Here is a 20,792-nt window from a genome sequence, read left to right on the forward strand (position 1 = left end):
TGAATGAACAGTCCCGAAACTCCAGGGAGCAGAGATGGAGAGGGTTAGGAATGTGGGATGGTCCATTCTTGACCAGTGAAGATGGATGTCTGGGTTGGTGATTCACTCTTGCTTTCTCCAAGCCTCCTAGTGATGCTCTTACAGCCAGAGTCCTGGGTTGGAAGGCCTTTTGTTTTGCTGTTTTTAGTATTTGTTATTTGTTTTCTGTATGTCGAGCACAGTGGCTCAGTGGAAAGAGCACGGGCTTTGGAGTCAGGGTTCATGAGTTCGAATCCCAGCTCTGCCACTTGTCGGCTGTGTGACTGTGGGCAAGTCACTTAACTTCTCTGGGCCTCAGTTCCCTCATCTGTAAAATGGGGATTAAGACTGTGAGCCCCACGTGGGACAACCTGATTCCCCTATGTCTACCCCAGCGCTTAGAACAGTGCTCGGCACATAGTAAGCGCTTAACAAATACCAACATTATTAGTTCCAAACTCTGGGGTAGATACAAGTAAATCAGATTGTACCCAGATGGCGCTCACAGATTAAATAGGAGGGAGAACAGGCATCGAATCCCCAGTTTTCAGATGAGGAAACTGAAGTTAGGTGATTTGCCCAAGGTCACACAGCAGGCAATGGCAGACTTGGAATTAGAACTCGGGTCCTCTGTCTCTAAAGTCTGTGCTCCTAGGAGTAGCATATGACCCAGGAGTGGGTTTGGTAATGTCCCTGTGCTCTGAAATTCAGCAATAAAGTGTTCAGTTCAAGAATCATGCTATTGAAATTGACACATAAGTTTTTATTCATTTAGAAACTTCCTGTGCTTCTGTCATTTGCATTCCAAGCTCATTTCCCAGGCGACCTGCAAAATGAAATTTCACAGAACAAATACTTGACAAACAGCATGCATATTTCCCTGGGTTTGAACACCGAGGTGGTTTTCCACTCAATGATTCCCAACACCGTGGATCTCTTCTTCTCAGGATCAATGTTCAGTTCAGGATTGAAGCTTTCTTAATGAAGAGGGGTGTCTCCAGATCACTGTGAAGCACTCTGAATGGGATTTAGCCATTAGCCATTAGCTAGAGAAACAGCGTGGCTCAGGGGAAAGAGCACGGGCTGGGGAGTCAGAGGTCATGAGTTCTAATCTTGGCTCTGCCGTTTGTCAGCTGTGTGACTTTGGGCAAGTCATTTAACTTCTCTGTGCCTCAGTTACCTTATCTGTAAAATGAGGATTAAGACTGGGAGCCCCACTTGGGACAACGTGATCACGTTTCCTCCCCAGAGTTTAGAACAGTGCTTTGCACATAGTGCTTAGCAAGTGCCATCATTATTATTATTAGCCAAGAGGATCACCTCAATTTTATTCTGACTCCTGGGGATCCAAGAAGACAGAACATAGGACAGAGCTTTCAATAAGCACTTAACAAATAACACAATTATTATTATGCATTGCTCCAAGCTTAATAATAATAATAATTATTATTATTATGTTATTTGTTTAGCATTTACTATGTGCCAGATACTGTTCTAAGTGCTGGGGAAGGTACAAGATTGGACACAGTCCCTGTCCCACATAAGGATCACAGTTTTAAGCCCCATTATACAGATGAGGAAACTGAGGCACAGAGAACTTAAATGACTCACCCAAGGTTGCACAGCAGACAAGTGGTGGAGCAGGGATTCGATCCCATGACCTTCGGACTTCCAGTCCTGTACCTACAGTATGATGTGATGATGTAATAAGTGCCAGTTTGTGAAAGTATGTCAAATTTTCCCAACCTAAAGCTTTTGTGAGGGATCCCTAACCTCGCAAAGGCTATTCCAGTTACTCCAGAGCCTTGGAATTTCCATTCCAGATCCTCAGAAAAATAGAAATCATATCTGAGCTGTGGGTGTCAGTGGCAGTATCTGAAGCAGAAAGAGGCTGTATGCATCAACTAAAAATACCAGCCAAGCACGTGCCTGGTGTACTATCTATGTCAGTCAGGGACAGACCAGATGAAAGCCACAATGTCCAGTATAAAACGGGACGACCGGCCACCCGTCCCCAGTTGGGGAGATAAGGAACCGCGGTGGTTACAGATATAGTTAGTATCTGTATTGTTTAACTCATTTCAATCCCTCTGTACACTGCAAGTTTCTTGTGGGCAGGGATCATATCGACCGATTCTGTTGTATTGTAGTTTTCCAAGTTCTGAGTACAGTGCTCCGCACACAGAGAGCTCTACGAGGTCTAGAGGATAGAATAAGGACCTGGGAATCAGAAGGACCTGGGTTCTAATCCTGACTCCTCCATGTGTGTGCTGTGTGACTTTGGGCAAGTCACTTCACTTCTCTGGACCTCAGTTACCTCATCTGTGAAATAGGGGTTAAGGCTGAGAGCTCCATGTGGGACAGGGACTGTGTCCAACCTGCTTAGCTTCTATCTACCCCAGTGCTTAGAACGGTGCTTGACATAGAGTAAGTGCTTAACAAATACCACCATTATCATCATAATCAGTGTTATTAGTAGTAGTACTACTAATAGTGAATATCATTTATTGGTTGATTGGCAACAGGAGCTGTAATGAGAACCCTGGGAAGTCACTCAGAGAGGGGATTGGGGAGGAAGGGAGGCAGGAGAGTCAGCCCGGTTCCGTGATCTCCATGAGGCTGTTCAAAGCTATATTTTGTCTTGATCCTCTCCTCAACCCATGGCTCCCTCAATAAGTTCTGCTGGTTGCCTCTAGCCCGGCCCCTCTACCATCACACATGGATGGTCAAGACCCTCCGGATGGTGTAGGAGTTTCTGGTAACCACTAGGGAAGTCTTTTCGATGTAAAAAGCATCACAGGTCAGCAAACAGCATCTCTTTTGTGCCCCCACTTCAAACATTTTAGGGTGCTCTAGTAGTGTCATTACATCACCGCCATGAACCTCACCTTCACTTTCCCTGGTAACAAGGGAAGACCTGAAAGGCAAAGAAGTACATAAAATCAATCCATTGATATTTGTTGAGTGCTTAGTGGGTGTAGGGCATCGTATCAAGGGCATCCGTTACCAAGACCTGCCGGTTTCACCTTTACAATATCGCCAAGATCCGCCCTTTCCTCTCCACCCAAACGGCTACCTTACCGCTACGGGCTCTCGTTATATCCCGGCTAGACTACCGTGTCAGCCTTCTCTCCGACCTCCCTTCCTCCTCTCTCGCCCCGCTCCGGTCTATTCTTCACTCCGCTGCCCGGCTCATCTTCCTGCAGAAACGATCTGGGCGTGTCACTCCCGTTCTGAAACAACTCCATTGGTTGCCTATCGACCTCCGCTCCAAACAAAAACTCCTCACTCTAGGCTTCGAGGCTCTCCATCACCTTGCCCCTTCCTACCTCTCCTCCCTTCTCTCTTTCTACCGCCCACCCCGCACGCTCCGCTCCTCCGCCGCCCACCTCCTCGCCGTCCCTCGGTCTCGCCCATCCCGCCGTCGACCCCCGGGCCGCGTCCTCCCGCGGTCCTGGAACGCCCTCCCTCCTCACCTCCGCCAAACTGATTCCCTTCCCCTCTTCAAAACCCTACTTAAAACTCACCTCCTCCAAGAGGCCTTCCCAGAGTGAGCTCCTCTTCTCCCTCTACTCCCTCTACCGCTCCCCCTTCACCTCTCCGCAGCTAAACCCTCTTTTCCCCCTTTCCCTCTGCTCCTCCTCCTCTCCCTTCCCATCCCCTCGGCACTGTACTCGTCCGCTCAACTGTATATATTTCCATTACCCTATTTGTTTTGTTAATGAAATGTACATCGCCTCGATTCTATTTAGTTGCCATTGTTTTTACGAGACGTTCTTCCCCTCGACTCTATTTATCGCCATCGTTCTCGTCTGTCCGTCTCCCCCGATTAGACCGTAAGCCCGTCAAGCGGCAGGGACTGTCTCTATCTGTTGCCGACCTGTTCATTCCAAGCGCTTAGTACAGTGCTCTGCACATAGTAAGCGCTCAATAAATACTATTGAATGAATGAATATCAAGCCCTTGGGACAGTACAATACGCTTCAGCTGGCTCAGTGGCCAGAGCAGGGGCTTAAAAGTCAGAGGTCATGGGTTCTAATCCCTGCTCTGCCACCTGTCAGCTGTGTGACTTTGGGCAAGTCACTTAACTTCTCGGTGCCTCAGTTACCTCATCTGTAAAATGGGGATTAAGGTTGTGAGCCTCATGTGGGAGAACCCAATTACCCTGTGTCTACCTCAGTGCTTAGAACAGTGCTCGGCAAATAGTAAGCGCTTAATAAGTACCGACATTATTATTATTATTATCACAGCTGGTAATCACATTCCCTGACCACAAGGTCACTGCTGGGGCAGAGGCGATCACCCCCTAAGCACCTAGGTACCCCATCTCAACCCCACCCACACCGCATTTACGCGCCTATCTTTAAGCCTCGTTGCTTCTCTGTGTGTCACTTATTTTAATGTTTCCCTCCATCACTGGATTGTATTTTTTGCTGAATTGTACTTTCCAAGTGCTTAGTACAGTGCCAAGCACACAGTAAGCTTTCAATAAATGTGACTGAATGAATGAATGACTTGGGAGCAGAGATCGTGTCTACCAATTTGATTGTCTTGGAGTCTTATGATTAGTACAGTGCTATGCACACAGTAAGCGCTCAATACATATGACTGAAGGAATAAATACCATTGATTAATACTGCTATTACTACTACAATAAATACTACTATTATTGTTTGCTCCTGCTAATACTACTAACTTTATGCAGATGATTTTTGGAAACTATATTCCCCTGATCTTTCAGTAATTAAAATCCACACCTGACCACCTCTCCCTGATTGTAGATAATAGTCAGGACAGTACTGGTAAACTGCATAAAAGAACCCAGCTGTCTGTCTTGGTACGGCAGGTCTCATGATTTAAGGTGATTATGGTTCAGCTGTAATGAATGTGTATTAAGCTTTCCTTCAGAGACTATGGAAGAACATTTGATTCATAAACAAATTACTCTATGCCTGTAGTGCAGGATAAAGAAATAGCAGCTAATTTAAACAGTGAATCAAGCACTAGACAGTGTGATATAGATCATGCAATTTGAAGGATAATGCGGAAAATAGAAGTAATGATGAGAAGAGCAAATACTCTGACGAACACTACGGAGGAGAGTAAAAAATCACAGAACACATCGGCTCCTGTTTGAGCCAAAATGTTCTCTGTCGTATGAACAATAAAATTTGGTGAGCTGATTGGGCGTTGCTGAGTGGATAGAGGCAGGATCTAGGTTTTAGGAATTGGGGTCAGTGGCACAGATACAAGAGGTCGAGCCTCCTATGAGAGATCTCATCTTGAGAGACAATGAGTAGGATGGAGTTGAGGTGAGGGAAGAATTTTGGGACGCACATATCTAATAGTTTTATCCCGAAAGTAGTTTTTGTCTGGGGCAACACGGTAGGGGAAATCAGGAGGTCTGTCAGTCAGTCGCATTTATTGAGTGCTTACTATATGCAGAACACTGTACTAAGCACTTGGGAGAGTTCAATATAACAATTAAACTGTTGCATTCCCTGCCACAACAAGCTTACAGTCTGGTGGGGGAGACAAATAAATAAAGGTTTCCAGGGTTTCTGAAGGGAAGTAAAAAGCCTGGAATACTCTGTGAGAGCAATGAACATGGGAGTCGACGAAAGAGGAGAAGTAATATTGCGGAGCGAAAGAAAGAGTTAAAGTATATAGTAAGTGAGGGATAATTTGAAGTGGCAGATGCCAGCAAGGTGTCCCGACTGTCTTCGTTGGCCTTCTGGAATTCAAGCACAGGAGAAAAGGAGACATCGTGTGGAAGCAATCCAAGGCTGAGGCCTGCTGGTACAGCACCCATAGAGGGACACTGGGGCAAGGAAGTCAAATTCAGTAGCAAGGACACAGGTTTGTGCAACAGGTGAGAGAATAATGATAATAATAATGATGATGTTATTTGTTAAGTGCTTACTACATGCCAAGCACTCTTCTAAGCTCTGGGGGAGATACAAGTTATCCTAAGTAGGGGTCACAGCCTTAATCAGTGTGGCTCAGTGGAAAGAGCCTGGGCTTCGGAGTCAGAGGTCATGGGTTCGACTCCCAGCTCTGCCACTTGTCAGCTGGGTGACTGTGGGCAAGTCACTTAACTTCTCTGGGCCTCAGTTACCTCATCTGTAAAATGGGGATTAACTGTGAGCCTCACGTGGGACAACCTGATTACCCTGTATCTACCCCAGCGCTTAGAACGGTGCTCTGCACATAGTAAGCGCTTAATAAATACCAACATTATTATTAATCCTCATTTTACAGATGAGCTAACTGAAGCACAGCAAAGTTGAGTGATTTGCCCAATGTCACACAGCAGACAAGTGGTGGAGCAGGTATTAGAACCCACAACTTCTGACCCACACCTGTTCCCTTTCCACTAAACCATGCTGCGAGAGGGGAGATGGGCAGCCTGGGATGGGATGGAATGGCATGGATGGAATGGGATGGAAAGGATAGCCACCTTTCTCAAAATTGCATATATCAAATTACTTAGTCCATTTATTTATTCACAGTTTTATTCATTTTTCTATTTTCTTAGTTCTACCATTTGTTTTGATGTCTCCCTGCCCCCCCATAGGTAACTAGTTTGGGACTGCTAAACGCCTCCTTTAGCATACAAGCTTCTTTATGGCAAGTGCCTCGCCTTTTTCTTTTATCGTACTCTCCCAAGGGCTTAACACTTGGCAAACAGTAGGTGTTCAAAGAATAGGAATGAATGGATTCTGGCGAATTCAAGGAAAGAGCCCATTTTTCTTCAAAGACAAGGAGATTCCGGCTTCAATTGCGTGGGCAACTGTGACAACCCATCCATTCCCTTCTACGTGTCATGGCAGAGCAGAGTATGTAAGATTGACTCAGCAGAAGGGAAAAGCAGACCTGGAAAAATCAAAGCAGTGACAGTCCCCTCAGTATTCATTCAGTAGTATTTATTCAATAGTGAATGAATGAATATTGAATGAATAGTATTTATTGAGCGCTTACTATGTGCAGTGCACTGCACCAAGCGCTTGGAATGTGCAAATCGGTACAGATAGAGACAGTCCCTGCCTTTTGATGGGCTTACAGTCTAATCGGGGGAGATTATTCCCCCAGGAAGCAGCAGCAGGTGACATGTACCTAGCATTCCCAGAGTCCAGCGTGATTCGCGGTTTCATCTTCCCAAGGTTAATCCGCCAGACAGCCTTTACACCCTATGCCTGAGCACTAACCTGAATGACTTCCTTTGGCCTGCTTATCCCCTCATCCCAGAACCACTTCCTCTAGGTTCTTCCTTGTTTGGGAAGATAAAGCAAGCTCCTGGCAGTAGCTCGTGCGTGAATTCATAGAGGTAGGTTTGTTGTGGTCACCTTGGGAGGGCACAAATAAACATCCCCTCCCATCTGTTCAACTTCCAAATCCAGGGGTGAGACCTGAATTTGCTCCAGTGGAAGAAGTGTGGCTGAAGGAATCAGAACTATTAACAATCATTATTACTGTGGTATTCATTAAGCACTTACTATGTTCCAAGCACTACAGTAAAGCAATAAGTTGTACTTATTCATTCATTCAGTCATATTCACTGAGCACTCACTATGTGCAGAGCACTGTGCTAAGCACTTGGAAGGTAGAATTCGGCAACAGATAGAGACAATCCCTGCCCAGTAATGGGCTCACAGTCTAAACGGGGTAGACAGACAGCAAAACAAGACAAAACTGGAGAGCACTGTCCCAGGTTCTTGAGAGAGTATTATACAACAGTGTTGATGAACATGTTCTCTGTCCACAGGAGCTTGCATTCTAGAGGGGGAAACAGACATTAATATAAAATAAATAAATAAATTATTGCTGGGCTATGCTTCATACAATCTCAGATATACTCCCTGACCCGCATGTGGCACACAATTTCAAGGGGAACAAGATCAGATTTTTCACCCCCGTTTTACAGGTGAGGAAAGTGAGGCACAGAGAAGGTAACTGACCTGCCCCAAATTACACAGTAGAGAAATAGCAGAGCTGGGTCTAGAACCCAGATCTGCTGAGTCTAAGTTCTGTGTTCTGACCATTAGGCCGCACTACTTTCATAGATTCTCGTACCCCTTCTGCCTGGAGCTGGTCAAAAGGGGTGAAGATCATGTGGGCATCTCACTGCGAGATGTACCTCGGCCTGCCTTGTCTGGCTCGTTGCATTCAGCGCTCCGGCGGGAATGTAACTGGCAGGAATGAGAGAATGTGACCAGACTCTTCACCTACTAGCTCTGCAGTCATTTCCTCAGTGTAGGCTCTGAGCCTCGAAGTATCAGGTTGCTCAAATGGGTGACTGTGTCATCAAATCAGATGTTGACTGAGTTGTCATCTATATCTACCCCAGCGCTTAGTATAGTGCCTAGCGTACGATAAGCACCGAACAGATGCCATAAAAAAATTGGCTGCTGTTGTTGAGACTCATTCATGCATTCATTCATTCGATCATATTTATTGAGCACTTTCTGTGTGCAGAGCACTGTACTTAGCATTTGGAAAGTACAGTTCAGCAATACAGATAATTCCTGCCCATGCTGGACCTATAGTCTATAAGGGAGAACACAGACATCAAAACAAGTAAACAAGCATTAATATAAATAAATGGAATTTCTGATATATACACATCAAAACAAGAGAACAGGTATCAATATAAATAAATAGAATCATGTGTATATATATATACGTGAGTGCTGTGGGGCGGGGAAAGGACAAAGGGAGTGAGTCAGGATGATGCAGAAGGGAGGGGGAGCTGAGGACAAGGGGAGACTTAGTCTGGGAGATGAAATACTGGGAACCAAAATAAGAAATACAACTATTTTAAAGGGGTCAACACCATTTAGGCAATGTTGGGGACAGGACGGATGTGGGAATTTGAACATCTAATGATCCAAGAATGTTGGCAGCCTTGAGAGCTGAAGGAGGAGAAGGCAGTGGAAAGACAGGGAATCTTCCCTCCATCCTCTAAGGATTCATGGTTTTGACTTGATGCCAATCCGCTTCAGGAATTCAATCAATCACTCGGTCAATTAATCAATAGTATTGATTGTCCACTACTTCTGAAGCATGGTACTGCGTGCTGGTGAGATTATATTAGAATTAAGATTCATGTTCCCTGTCCTCAAGAAGCTTATAGTAGAAGGGGATTCTTAATTCCCATTAAAATGTCCCTTGTTATATTTCTGAGATACTGGCTCTAGGTCAGCCAGCCCTTCGGACGTTGTCCTGCCGCTATGGAAACAGGCAGCATTTCATGTTAAACATCTCTGTGAGCAAGTGAGAGATATAAATTATTATTATCCCCATTTTAAAGGTCAGGAAACCAAGGCCCAGAGTGGTTGTGACTTGCTCGAGGTCGCATAGCAAAATTAGAACACACCTATGAGAAGCACCGTGGCCTAGTGAAAAGAGCATTAGGTAGAGGATATGGGTTCCTATCCTTTAGACCGTAAGCTCCCCGTGGGCAACAGTCGTGTCTACCAACTTTATTAATATAGTGCTCTGCACACGGTAAGTGTGCCACAAATATGATTGATTGATGGATTGCTCTGGTCTTTCCCATCCACGCTGGCCAGCTATTTTTCCGAATTCCTGCTGAACCCACCCACCTAATCTAAACACTTTAGGTCACTCTTCTATTAGAAAACATCTCCACCGATGGCAGGCCGGCATCTGCTAAAGTAGCCAGGTCTCAAACCTTTCACCAAGTCTCTTTGTTCTGGAATTTTCAAAGACTCCTGCCATTCAAAATGTGACAAGGTGAAGAAGTAGAATGGCCTAGCGGATAGAGTATGGACCTAGAAGTCAGAAGGACCTGGGTTCTAATCCCAGCTCCATCACTTGTTCACTTTCTAACTTTGGGCAAGTGATGTCGCTTCTCCTTGCCTCAGTTCCCTCAACTATAAAATGGGGATTTAGACTGTGAGCCCCACGTGGGACAGAGACTGTGTCCAACCTGATTAGCTTGCATCTACCCCAGCGCTTAGTACAGTGTCTGGAACACAGTAAACACTTCAATACCATAAAAAACTGGCCCTCTGGATTCTGAGTTCACCATAAATGTGGACTTCCAAGGGAAACTGCCTGACAGCAGCCTCAGAGGGGCAGAGAATTTCACCCTTTTCACTTGGAATCGTATTCTGTGACTGATCTGATTGTCTTGTATCTACCACGGGCCTCAGATCAGTACTGTGACACAGGAGGACCATCACTAAACAAATACCATAATGAAGTACTTAATTCCAGAATGACCTTCAAGGACAAAAAATTAATAGAAGCTGCTAGGAATAATGAATGAGCTTTGAGATTGGCCTTGGGGCTGTCTTCTCTAAGCAGCAGCGCAGGTGGGGTTTTGGAGAAAGCTACAGAAAGGCTGGCTGTGAGAAGGCCCTGTTGCGGAGTTTGAGAAGGGACTAGTTGTCAGCTGGAATCTTTCATCTGCTCAAGGAGAAAAAGGAGCTGGAGTCCAGAAGTGGTTTCAAACGGTGTAGGATCCCTGCAAATGTCATCCTGGCTGTTGGAAGTTCCCAAGTGCTAAGACGGATATACTTCCATGACTTCTGCCTCTGAGGAGGAGTCTCTTTTGGCTTCACACTGAGTCTGTAAGTGGTGGGGTCGCAGGGCAGAACAAAGCATAACGATAATAATAATTACAGTATTTATTAAGTGCTTACTAATAATTACAGTATTTGTTAAGTGCTTACTATGTGCCAGGCAATGTACTAAGCACTGGCATGAATACAAGTAAATTGTGTTGGACATAGTCCCTGTCCCACATAGGGCTCACAGTCTCAATCCCCATTTTCCAGTTGAGGTAATTGAGGACCAGAGAAGGGAAGTGACTTGTCAAGGGTCACCTAGAAGACAATTGGCAGACCTGGGATTAGAACCCATGACCTTCTGACTCCCAGGCCTCTGCTCTAACCACTTCACCATGCTGCTTCATGGCTTAGGGCATAAATTTTGCACTGAAAAAAGAGGGTTTTTCCAGACTCTTGGTGGGGGGAAATCCAGCCTTTTCTGAATATTTCCCTATAACCATTTAAATATTCCTACTGCCCCTAACTCCCACAACCCTTATGAACAGATCAGGTTTTACTCATACCTGGGTTGTTTTCTTTTCAGAGTCTCTCTCTCCCTCTAGATTGTAAGCTCCTCAAGGGCAGGGATTGTGCCTATTAATAATAATAATAATAGTAATAATAATAGCGTTGGTATTTGTTAAGCGCTTACTACGTGCAGGGCACTGTTCTAAGTGCTGGGGTATACAGGGTAATCAGGTTGTCCCACATGAGGCTCACAGTCTTCATGCCCATTTTTTGTACAGATGAGATAACTGAGGCACAGAGAAGTGAAGTGACTTGCCCACAGTCACACAGCTGACAAGTGACAGATCTGGGATTCGAACCCATGGCCTACCTCCTGAGCCCGGGCTCTTTCTACTGAGCCACGCTGCTTCTCTGCCACTCTCAAGGGCTTAGTATAGTGCCCTGAACAGAGTAAGAATTCAATACTTAGTATTGATTGATTTCCTATTTCATTCCCAATGCTTTAATGGTGTGAACTCAATAGCCACCCATAGAATTTAGGTACATCTTGTTAAGCGCTTACTATGTGCCAAGTACTGAGCTAAGCACTGGGGTAGATACAAGGTAATCAGGTTGTCCCACGTGGGGGTCATAGTCTTAATCCCCATTTTACAGAGGAAATAACTGAGGCTGAGAGAAGTTAAGTGACTTACCCGAGGTCGCTTGCACATTCAATTATTTATTCAGCTCTTCTTCCAAATACAATCAGGTCTCCTCCTGTTGCAGTGTGCTCAGCATTGGGAAAGTACAATATAACAGAGTTTATAGTCATGTTCCTTGCCCACAGCAGGCTTACAGTCTAGAGGGGAGACTGACATTACTATAAATAAATTAATAAATTAGGGATTTGCTTAAGTGTGCAGAACACAGAACTAAATGCTTAGGTGAACACAGTACAACAGAGTTCATAGACACATTCCTTCCCATTAAGGAGTTTACCTTCTAGAAGACTGTAAACTCTCTAGAAATGATTAAAATTACTCTTAAATAATTTCTATCTGCCTGTTTTTCTCTATAGATTGTAAACTCCTTGAAAGCAGAAAATCTCTGTCTTGCTTCTGTTGTACTTTCCCAAGTATTTAGTACATTGTGTTACACTCAATAGGGGCTCAGGAAGTAAAATTGATTCATTGAAAGTTCAAAGCTAGAGTTAAAACATCACCGTGGTCTAGGGGAAAGAGCACCTGCCCAGGAGTCAGAGGACAAAGATTCTAATCTTGGCTCCATGTCCTTGGGTTAGTCACTTTATTTCCCTGTGCCTCAGTTTCCTCAGCTGTCAAATAGAGATTCGATACCCGTTCAGTGTCCTACTTAAATTGTCAGCTCAGTGTGGGAGAGGGACTTTGTCCAGTCTGATGATCCTGCATCTAAGCTAGTGCTTAGTTAGGTGTTTGGAACATCATAAATACTTAACAGTTACCCCACTTCTCATTATTAATCTTTCCTTGGACTTCAGTACTGCCATCACAGGCAAGACTGGGCACACCAGGGCTCAGAGCACCTAGAAAATAATAATTACAGTACTGCGTAAGTGCTTACTACGTGCCAAGAACTGTTCTAGACACTGGGGTAGATACTGATCAGGATAGACGCACTGGGCTCACAGTCTTCATCCCCATTTTACAGATGAAGTAACTGAGGCTCAGAAAAGCTAAGTGACTTGCCCGGCGTCACACAACAGACGTCTGGCAGAACTGGGATTAGAACCCAGGTCCTTCTGACTCCCAGGCCCCCGTTCTATTCACTAAACCATACTGCTTCTCTTACTGTTCTTTTGTCTCATACTGCTGAGCCCCTGAAGCCTGATCTAAGCCTGCCAAGACCCCCGGAACAATGACTCTGTGTTGTTTGGTTCTGCTTAACCCAGTGGAACTGCAGCTCTATCTCTATGATGGAGCAGCGTGGCTCAGTGGAAAGAGCACGGGCTTAGGAGTCAGAGGCCATGAGTCCGAATCCCGGCTCTGCCACTTGTCAGCTGTGTGACTGTGGGCAAGTCACTTACTTTCTCTGGGCCTCAGTTACCTCATCTGTAAAATGGGGATTAACTGTGAGCCTCACGTGGGACAACCCGATTACCCTGTATCTACCCCAGCGCTTAGAACAGTGCTCTGCACAGAGTAAGCGCTTAACAAATACCAACATTATTATTATGATGTATTCTGGGAATCACAATGGAAACTGGGATAGTTGTGAAACTGGCTCCTGTACCTCACACAAATGGTGTGAGGACAAAATAAGGTAACTGGTGTAAGAGCTCTTGGGAAAAATAAAAGTGCTATTCCTACTAACTACTATTATTAGGTGAGAAGACCATCATGTAGAATGGAAATCTCCATTTCACATATTCAGTGGAATGTCTCCCCCGATTAGATCGTAAGCCCGTCAAAGGGCAGGGACTGTCTCCATCTGTTATCGATTTGTACATTCCAAACGCTTAGTACAGTGCTCTGCACATAGTAAGCGCTCAATAAATTCTATTGAATGATTGATTGAATGAATGAATGTTCCCTTTTTTCTTCCATTTTAAATTTACAAATCAGAGGATCTGTGTTAAACATTTCTTATCTTGGGGATGGTCCAAGAGAACCACCTAAGAAACACACCTTCACTTAAACACAAACAAATCACTATACATTTTGTTCTTTTTGAGTGTCAAAACTCAGAGTGCATGTAATATTCAGGCATGTAAAGTATTTAAATAAATACAGTAATATTCATTTCTGGCTCCGGTATATCTGATATTTCCCCGGCCAAATGCACGTGAGCATGCTTGTTTGAGTGCATTTGTGGGTCTGGTTGTTGTGTGAGTGTGCACTTGCAAACTACGGGTGAATGTCTGGAGGGCACCTTCAGTGCTCCGTCTTTGTTTTCTTACTAACATCAGGAAAAGAAAGCTGAGAGGGTGTTTGCGTATTAATATTGATCCCTGTTCATTCTTGCAAGTAAACAATTGCTTGGAAAAATGGCATTTGATTGCTTTAATAGAGAAATACACGAGGAAGAGATTACCTTGTCTGCCACTTTCGAAGGCCCAGAAGAAGAGTGGGTTAGAGCAAAGGGTGGGAGTAGGGTCAGGAAAAGGACACCGGGTCCCAGGGGAGTGTAGCCTTTGGCAAAAAGAACATTTACCTGGGTCCAAGAAGAGGCAGTCTCCCTCAGGGTCGCTCCTAGAGTTTCCAGTACTCTACCAGTCTCGACTATGGGAGGGAGAGTCAAGACGAGGGGAATCCATGCTTTTCCTAGCTTGGGCAGTCACTAGCAAGTGGCAGGCAATCTGCTACAAGTCAAAACTCACCTGTGCTGGACAGCAGCAGCGTGGGAGAGAATCCAAGGTGAAGAGTCAAGTTTACTGCACGGAAGGAGGCATTCCGTATCATTCCCAAGAAAACTCGATGGATACGCTACCAGAATGATTGCAGATGGAGGCGGGCCGTTCTGGGAGAGATGTGTTTCTCTCTGATTCTAAACTGATTCTCTTCCCCTCTTCAAAACCCTACTTCAAACTCACCTCCTCCAAGAGGCCTTCCCACACTGAGCTCCCCTTCTCCCTCTACTCCCTCTACCAACCCCCCTTCACCTCTCCGCAGCTAAACCCTCTTTTCCCCCCATCTCCCTCTGCTCCTCCCCCTCTCCCTTCCCATCCCCTCGGCACTGTACTCGTCTGCTCGACTGTATATATTTTCATTACCTTATTTATTTTGTTAATGAGATGCACATCGCCTCGATTCTATTTAGTTGCCATCGGTTTTTACGAGACGTTCTTCCCCTCGACTCTATTTATCGCCATCGTTCTCGTCTGTCCGTCTCCCCCGATTAGACCGTAAGCCCGTCAAAGGGCAGGGACCGTCTCTGTCTGTTGCCGACTTGTTCATTCCAAGCGCTTAGTACAGTGCTCTGCACATAGTAAGCGCCCAATAAATACTATTGAATGAATGTGTCCATGGTGTCGCTACGGATCAGAGACGACTCGACAGAATAAGACATGACACGACAAAAGGAGGCAGAAACCCATGAACAAGTTTCCATTGCTGTCTGGAGTCAAGGTGGCCAAACTAGAGTGGAGGCCACTGTCTTGAGAGGAAGGCAGCACTAGTCTAAGCCGATAGCTGGAAATAATTCATGCATCATGCTATCCAAGTGTTTACTATGTACTGTTCCAATTGCTGGAGTAGATAATAATAATAATAATAATAATAATAATAATAATGGTATTTGTTAAGCACTTACTATGTGCTTAGCTGGGGTAGATACAGAGTAATGAGGTTGTCCCACGTGGGGCTCATGCTTTTAATCCCCATTTTACAGGTGAGCTAACTGAGGCACAGAGAAGTTCAGTGACTTGCCCAAGATCACACGGCAGACAAATGGAAGAGCCGGGATTAGAACTCATGTCCTCTGACTTCCAAGCACATGCTCTTTCCCCTGAACCACACTGCTTCTGAAAGGTCAAGATCTGTAAGATTAAGATCACAAAGCAGTTTGGCTGACTGGAAAGAGCCCGCATTTGGGAGTCAGAGGTCATGGGTTCTAATCCCGGCTCTGCCACTTGTCTGCTATGTGACAAGGCACTTAACTTCTCTGTGCTTCAGTTACCTCATCTGTAAAATGGGGATTAAGACTGTGAGTCCCACATGGGACAACCTGATTACGTTTTATCTACCCCAGCACTTAGAACAGTGCTTGGTGCGTAGTAAGCGCTTAACAAATACCATCATTATCGTTATTATTATTGTTATCATCAGATCAGACACACTCCCTGCCCCACACAGGGTTCACGGTGTAGAAGGTAGAAAGAGTACATATCTTATCCCCACTTTACTGATGTTGAGGCCCAGAGAGGATGTACTTTGCCTAGAATTACACAGCAGGGCAGTGACAGAGGTGGGACTAGAAACCAGTCCTCCTTGCCTCCGGTATCAAACATTTTTCACCAAGTCATGCAGTGCTGGAGTCAGAACAGATTGATCTGGTCTGAGTGAGCTGCATGTGTAGTAGACCAGTCCATCAAGTGGCGGTCAGATGGATAGAAGGGGAAACAGGATGGAAGAGGAGATGGGAAGAGTCCACAGGCAGAAGGACTGATGACAGTCGGGAAGAGACTGGAACTGGTGGGAGGGGTTGGGTCGGGAGGTGCTGCTAGGGGCTGGTGGCAATAGGTGATGGTCGATGGGGGTTGATGGGAGCCAGTGGGGGCTGGTGGGAGCTAGTGTGCATTGGTGAGGGCCAGTGGGCACTGGTGGGGGCTAGTAGAGGTGGTTAGGGCTAGTGAGTGGTGCTAGGGGCTAGTGGGGGCTGGTGGGAGCAAATGGGAGTTAGTATGGGCTGGTGGAGGGTGTCAGGTGGGGGCTCAGTGTGCACTAGTGAGGCCTGATGGGAGCTGGTGAACGTAGGGCTGGTGAATGGGGGCTGCTGATTGAGTCGGGGGTGGGCACCGGCAGGGGATGGTGATACCAGGTTGCAATTGAATATGAGGGCCAGGTCAAAGAGCCTGAAAGCTACTGATGGTGAGATAATCTTTGTGTGGTGTGTGCATACCTGCATGGATGTGAGCATACTGTAATCACAGTAATAGTAATATCATTAATGTTATTAGGACAGGGACTGCTATGTTCAACCTGATAAACTTATATCTGCCCCAGCATTTAGAACAGTGCTTGTGATATACTTACAAAATATAATGACCCTGATCAGATGATTCACTCTGTGGTATCTTTAAAACATTTATAGCTCCATCTTGTTGTGATTCCCTATCTCATGTCATGATCCAGCAGTGGTTTGGGCAAACTACTAGAATCCATTCTCCTCACATGACCTGCTCAGACAAAGTGATAGACTGTAAGCCCGTTATTGGGCAGGGATTGTCTCTATGCCAAATTGTACATTCCAAGCACTTAGTACAGTGCTCTGCACATCGTACAAGAAGCACAAATAGCAGCGTGGCTCAGTGGAAAGAGCACGGGCTTGGGAGTCCGAGGTCATGGGTTCTAATCCCGGCTCCACCGCTTGTCAGCTGTGTGACCTCGGGAAAGTCACTTAACTTCTCTGTGCCTCAGTTCCCTCATCTGTAAAATGGGGATGAAGACTGTGAGCCCTACGTGGGATAAGCCGATTACCTTGTATCTACCCCAGCGCTTAGAACAGTGCTTTGCACATAGTAAGCGCTTAACAAAAGCCATAATTATCATTATTATTATAGTAAGCGCTCAATAAATACGATCGAATGAAATGAAGGAGCAATGCTTCAGTGTTAGTGGGATGGTGGCACACCAAGACCTTGTCATTTCTGATCCTATCTCAATAGTGATCAATCAAGAAATGGTATTTATTGAGTGCTTATTATGTGCAGAACACTGCACTCAGCACTTGAGAGAGTATAATAGAATTAGCTGACACTTTCCTTATCTAGAATGAACACGATAATACTAATACTACTATTCGGGGGAACAGTATGGCCTAGTGGACAGAGCATGGGCCTGGGAATCAGAGAAGGTGGGGTCTAATCCCAGCTCCACCGTTTGTGACCTAAGGCAACTCATTTAACCTATCTGGGCCTCAGTTCTCTCATCTGCAAAATGGGGCTTTAATGCCTGTTTCCACACCTATTTGGACTGTGAGCCCCATATGGGACCTGATTATCATGTATCTGCCCCAGCGCTCAGTACACTATTGGGCCCATAGTAAACACTTACCAAATACCACAGTTATTATTTCTGTTATTATTACGACTACTACCAAGGATAACTGTGGAATGTATTTGGTGTTTACTATGTATCAAACAGTGTAAAAAGTGCTAGGGTAGCACTTCCACCCATCACAGTCCCTTTCACAGATGGGCCGCACAGTCTAAAGGAGAGGAAGAGCAGGTATTTAATCCCCATTTTATAAATGAGGAAACTGAGGCATAGAAAAGTTAAGTGACTTGCCCAAGGTCATATAGAGGCAAGTGACAAAGAAGGGATTTCGAGACCCCATGCTCTTTCCTCTAGTCCACGCTATTTCTATCACTTGATGTTCTGGTCAAGGTCAAAGACAATATTGAAGATGCTTTAGAAATCAACAGGGCATCAACCATCAGTCGTTCAATCAATCAGTGAGTAATTCAATTTAATGAGCTCTTTTCATTCATTCAGTAGTATTTATTGAGCGCTTACTATGTGCAAAGCACTGTACTAAGCGCTTGGAATGAATTTTCGTGTGCAAAGGACTTGTACTAAGTGTTTGGGTGAGAACGATACAAGAGTTGGTAGACACAATCCTTGCCCACAAGGAGCTTACAATCTAGAGGGGGAGACAGACATTAAAATAAATTACATGTAGGGGAAATGACAGAAGATAAATCCTGTGGGGCTGTGGGTGGGATGAGTATCAAAGTGCTTAATAATAATGTTGGTATTTGTTAAGTGCTTACTATGTGCCGAGCACTTTTCTAAGCGCCGGGGTAGATACAGGGTAATCAGGTTGTCCCACATGAGGCTCACAGTCTTAATCCCCATTTTACAGATGAGGTAACTGAGGCACCGAGAAGTGAAGTGACTTGCCCAAAGTCACACAGCTGACAGGTGGCGGAGCCGAGATTAAAACCCATGACCTCTGCCTCCTAAGCCTGTGCTATTTCCACTGAACCACGCTGTTCTGAGACACGTGAACAGGCAACATAAAAGAGGGTAAATTGGGTGAGGAAACAGTGAGCTGGTCAGGGAAGGCTTCTTGGAAGAGATGTGATTTAATTAAGGAAGCAGCATGGCTCAGTGGAAAGAGCACGGGCTTGGGAGTCAGAGGTCATGAGTTCGAATCCCGGCTCTGCCACTTGTCAGCTGTGTGACTGTGGGCAAGTCACTTCACTTCTCTGTGCCTCAGTGACCTCATCTGTAAAATGGGGATTAACTGCGAGCCTCACGTGGGACAAACTGATTACCCTGTATCTACCCCAGCGCTTAGAACAGTGCTCGGCACATAGTAAGCGCTTAACAGATACCAACATCATTATTATGATTATTATTATTGTTATTAAGGCTTTGAAGGTAGGGAGAGTGGTGGTCTATAGTATGGAAGGGGAGGGAGTTCCAGGACGTAGAGAGGATGTGGACAACAGGATGGCCCGGAGACAAATCAGACTGAGTTTCTGCATGAAGCGGAGGTGGATGGGCAATACTGTGTTTTCTGGAAGAGTGGGGAGACATGGATTAAACAGTTATGTAGAAAAATGATCCAGGCAGCAGAGAGAAGTATGAATGAGGGTGGGAAGAGACAGGAGACAGGGAAGTCAGCGAGGAGACAGATGCAATAGTCAAGGCAGGATAGGATAAGTGTTCGGATGGGCAGTTTGGATGGAGAGGAAAGAGTGGCTTTTAGTGAGGCCGTGGGGACTGACCCGAGAGCACTTAGCGATAGATTGAATATACAGATCGAATTAGAGAGACGAGTTGAGGATAATGCCAAGCGGATGAGATCCTTACTTGTGTGCAGGGTTTCACAAGATTCAGGCCAGGACGTAAATGATCTTGTCCAGGCTCTGCCGGTCCAAGGTGCTTTGACACACCCTTGAACATCAGGGTCTTCGGACTCACTGAATGGGCAGCAGTTCCTGTGTTGAGCAGCGTTTTTTTACATTTTAAGGGTCGAACAGACATCATTTTGCAGTTTGGCTGGGGGCCAAAACAGGGGGCGGGGGTCAACCTTAGTGCCTCACGTTTTGACATTAACTCGAATGTTTGTTCATTTGTTCAGCCTGCGTGGCTGAGCATTTTACTGCTTTGGCCAGTCCAGGGGAGCTGATGAATGGTGATTAACTCTAAGGCAAACGGTGATTAAAAGGTACAGTCATGCTCTAGGATTTCTTCTTTCCGCAGGCCTAGGCCAGTGGTGGACAGCAGATTATTTTTCAGGCTTGCGGTCGACAGGATTGGCCAGCGGTTTCACCTTTCTGTGACTTTCTAAACTGGCTCAACTTTAATGTGCTGCTCCTAGGGCACTCTCAAGCACGTAGAAGAGTGCTCTGCACACAGTAACACTCAACAGATTCCCTTGATCTGTTGATTCATTCATTCATTCAATCATATCTATTGAGCGCTTACTGTGTGCAGGGCACTGTACTAAGCGCTTGGAAAGTACAATTCGGCAACAGAGACAATCCCTACCCAACAACGGGCTAACAGTCTAGAAGGGGGGAGACAATTGATTGTCAATTGATTGATCAGCAGGTTAAGCATTATACACACTGCTAAACATGAAACCAGCTTTTTTTAGTTTTTTGTTCTTTTTTAATGGTATTTGTTAAGCGCTTACTATGTGTCAGGCATTATATCAAGCACTGGAGTTAATACAAGCTAATCAGATTGGACCCAATCTCTGTCCCACAAGGGGCTCATTGTCTTTAGCCCCATTTTACAGATGAGGTAATTGAGGCACAGAGAAGTCAAGTGACTTATCCAAGGTCACACAGAGCCAGAATTAGAACCCAGTTCCTTCTGACTCTAAGGCCCATACTCTTTCCACTAGGCCATACTGCTTCTCCAGTTTTCAGTGAGAAGCGATCTCTTTAATGTAGGTTAAAAGAATTATTCTGCAGATCCTGGACAAAGTTTCTACCCCGGAGTCGGTGAACGCGAATGCGGGAGTGGATTGACTTTAAAGGTCAGAACACTTCTGAGACCCATAGTCTGGGAAAGAGCATATACATGCAAGGTAGCT

The 20,792-nt window shown here is 45.3% G+C and overlaps 1 long non-coding RNA gene across 1 annotated transcript in view; it reads left to right on the plus strand.

Annotated features, from left to right (window-relative positions):
* The window catches only part of LOC114812022, a 67,413-nt gene that overhangs the window by 13,497 nt on the left and 33,124 nt on the right, over nt 1-20,792 (plus strand). The window lies entirely within an intron of this gene.

Source organism: Ornithorhynchus anatinus, chromosome 5 (genome assembly GCF_004115215.2).
Source record: "Ornithorhynchus anatinus isolate Pmale09 chromosome 5, mOrnAna1.pri.v4, whole genome shotgun sequence".
Classification (NCBI taxonomy): Eukaryota; Metazoa; Chordata; class Mammalia; order Monotremata; family Ornithorhynchidae; genus Ornithorhynchus; species Ornithorhynchus anatinus.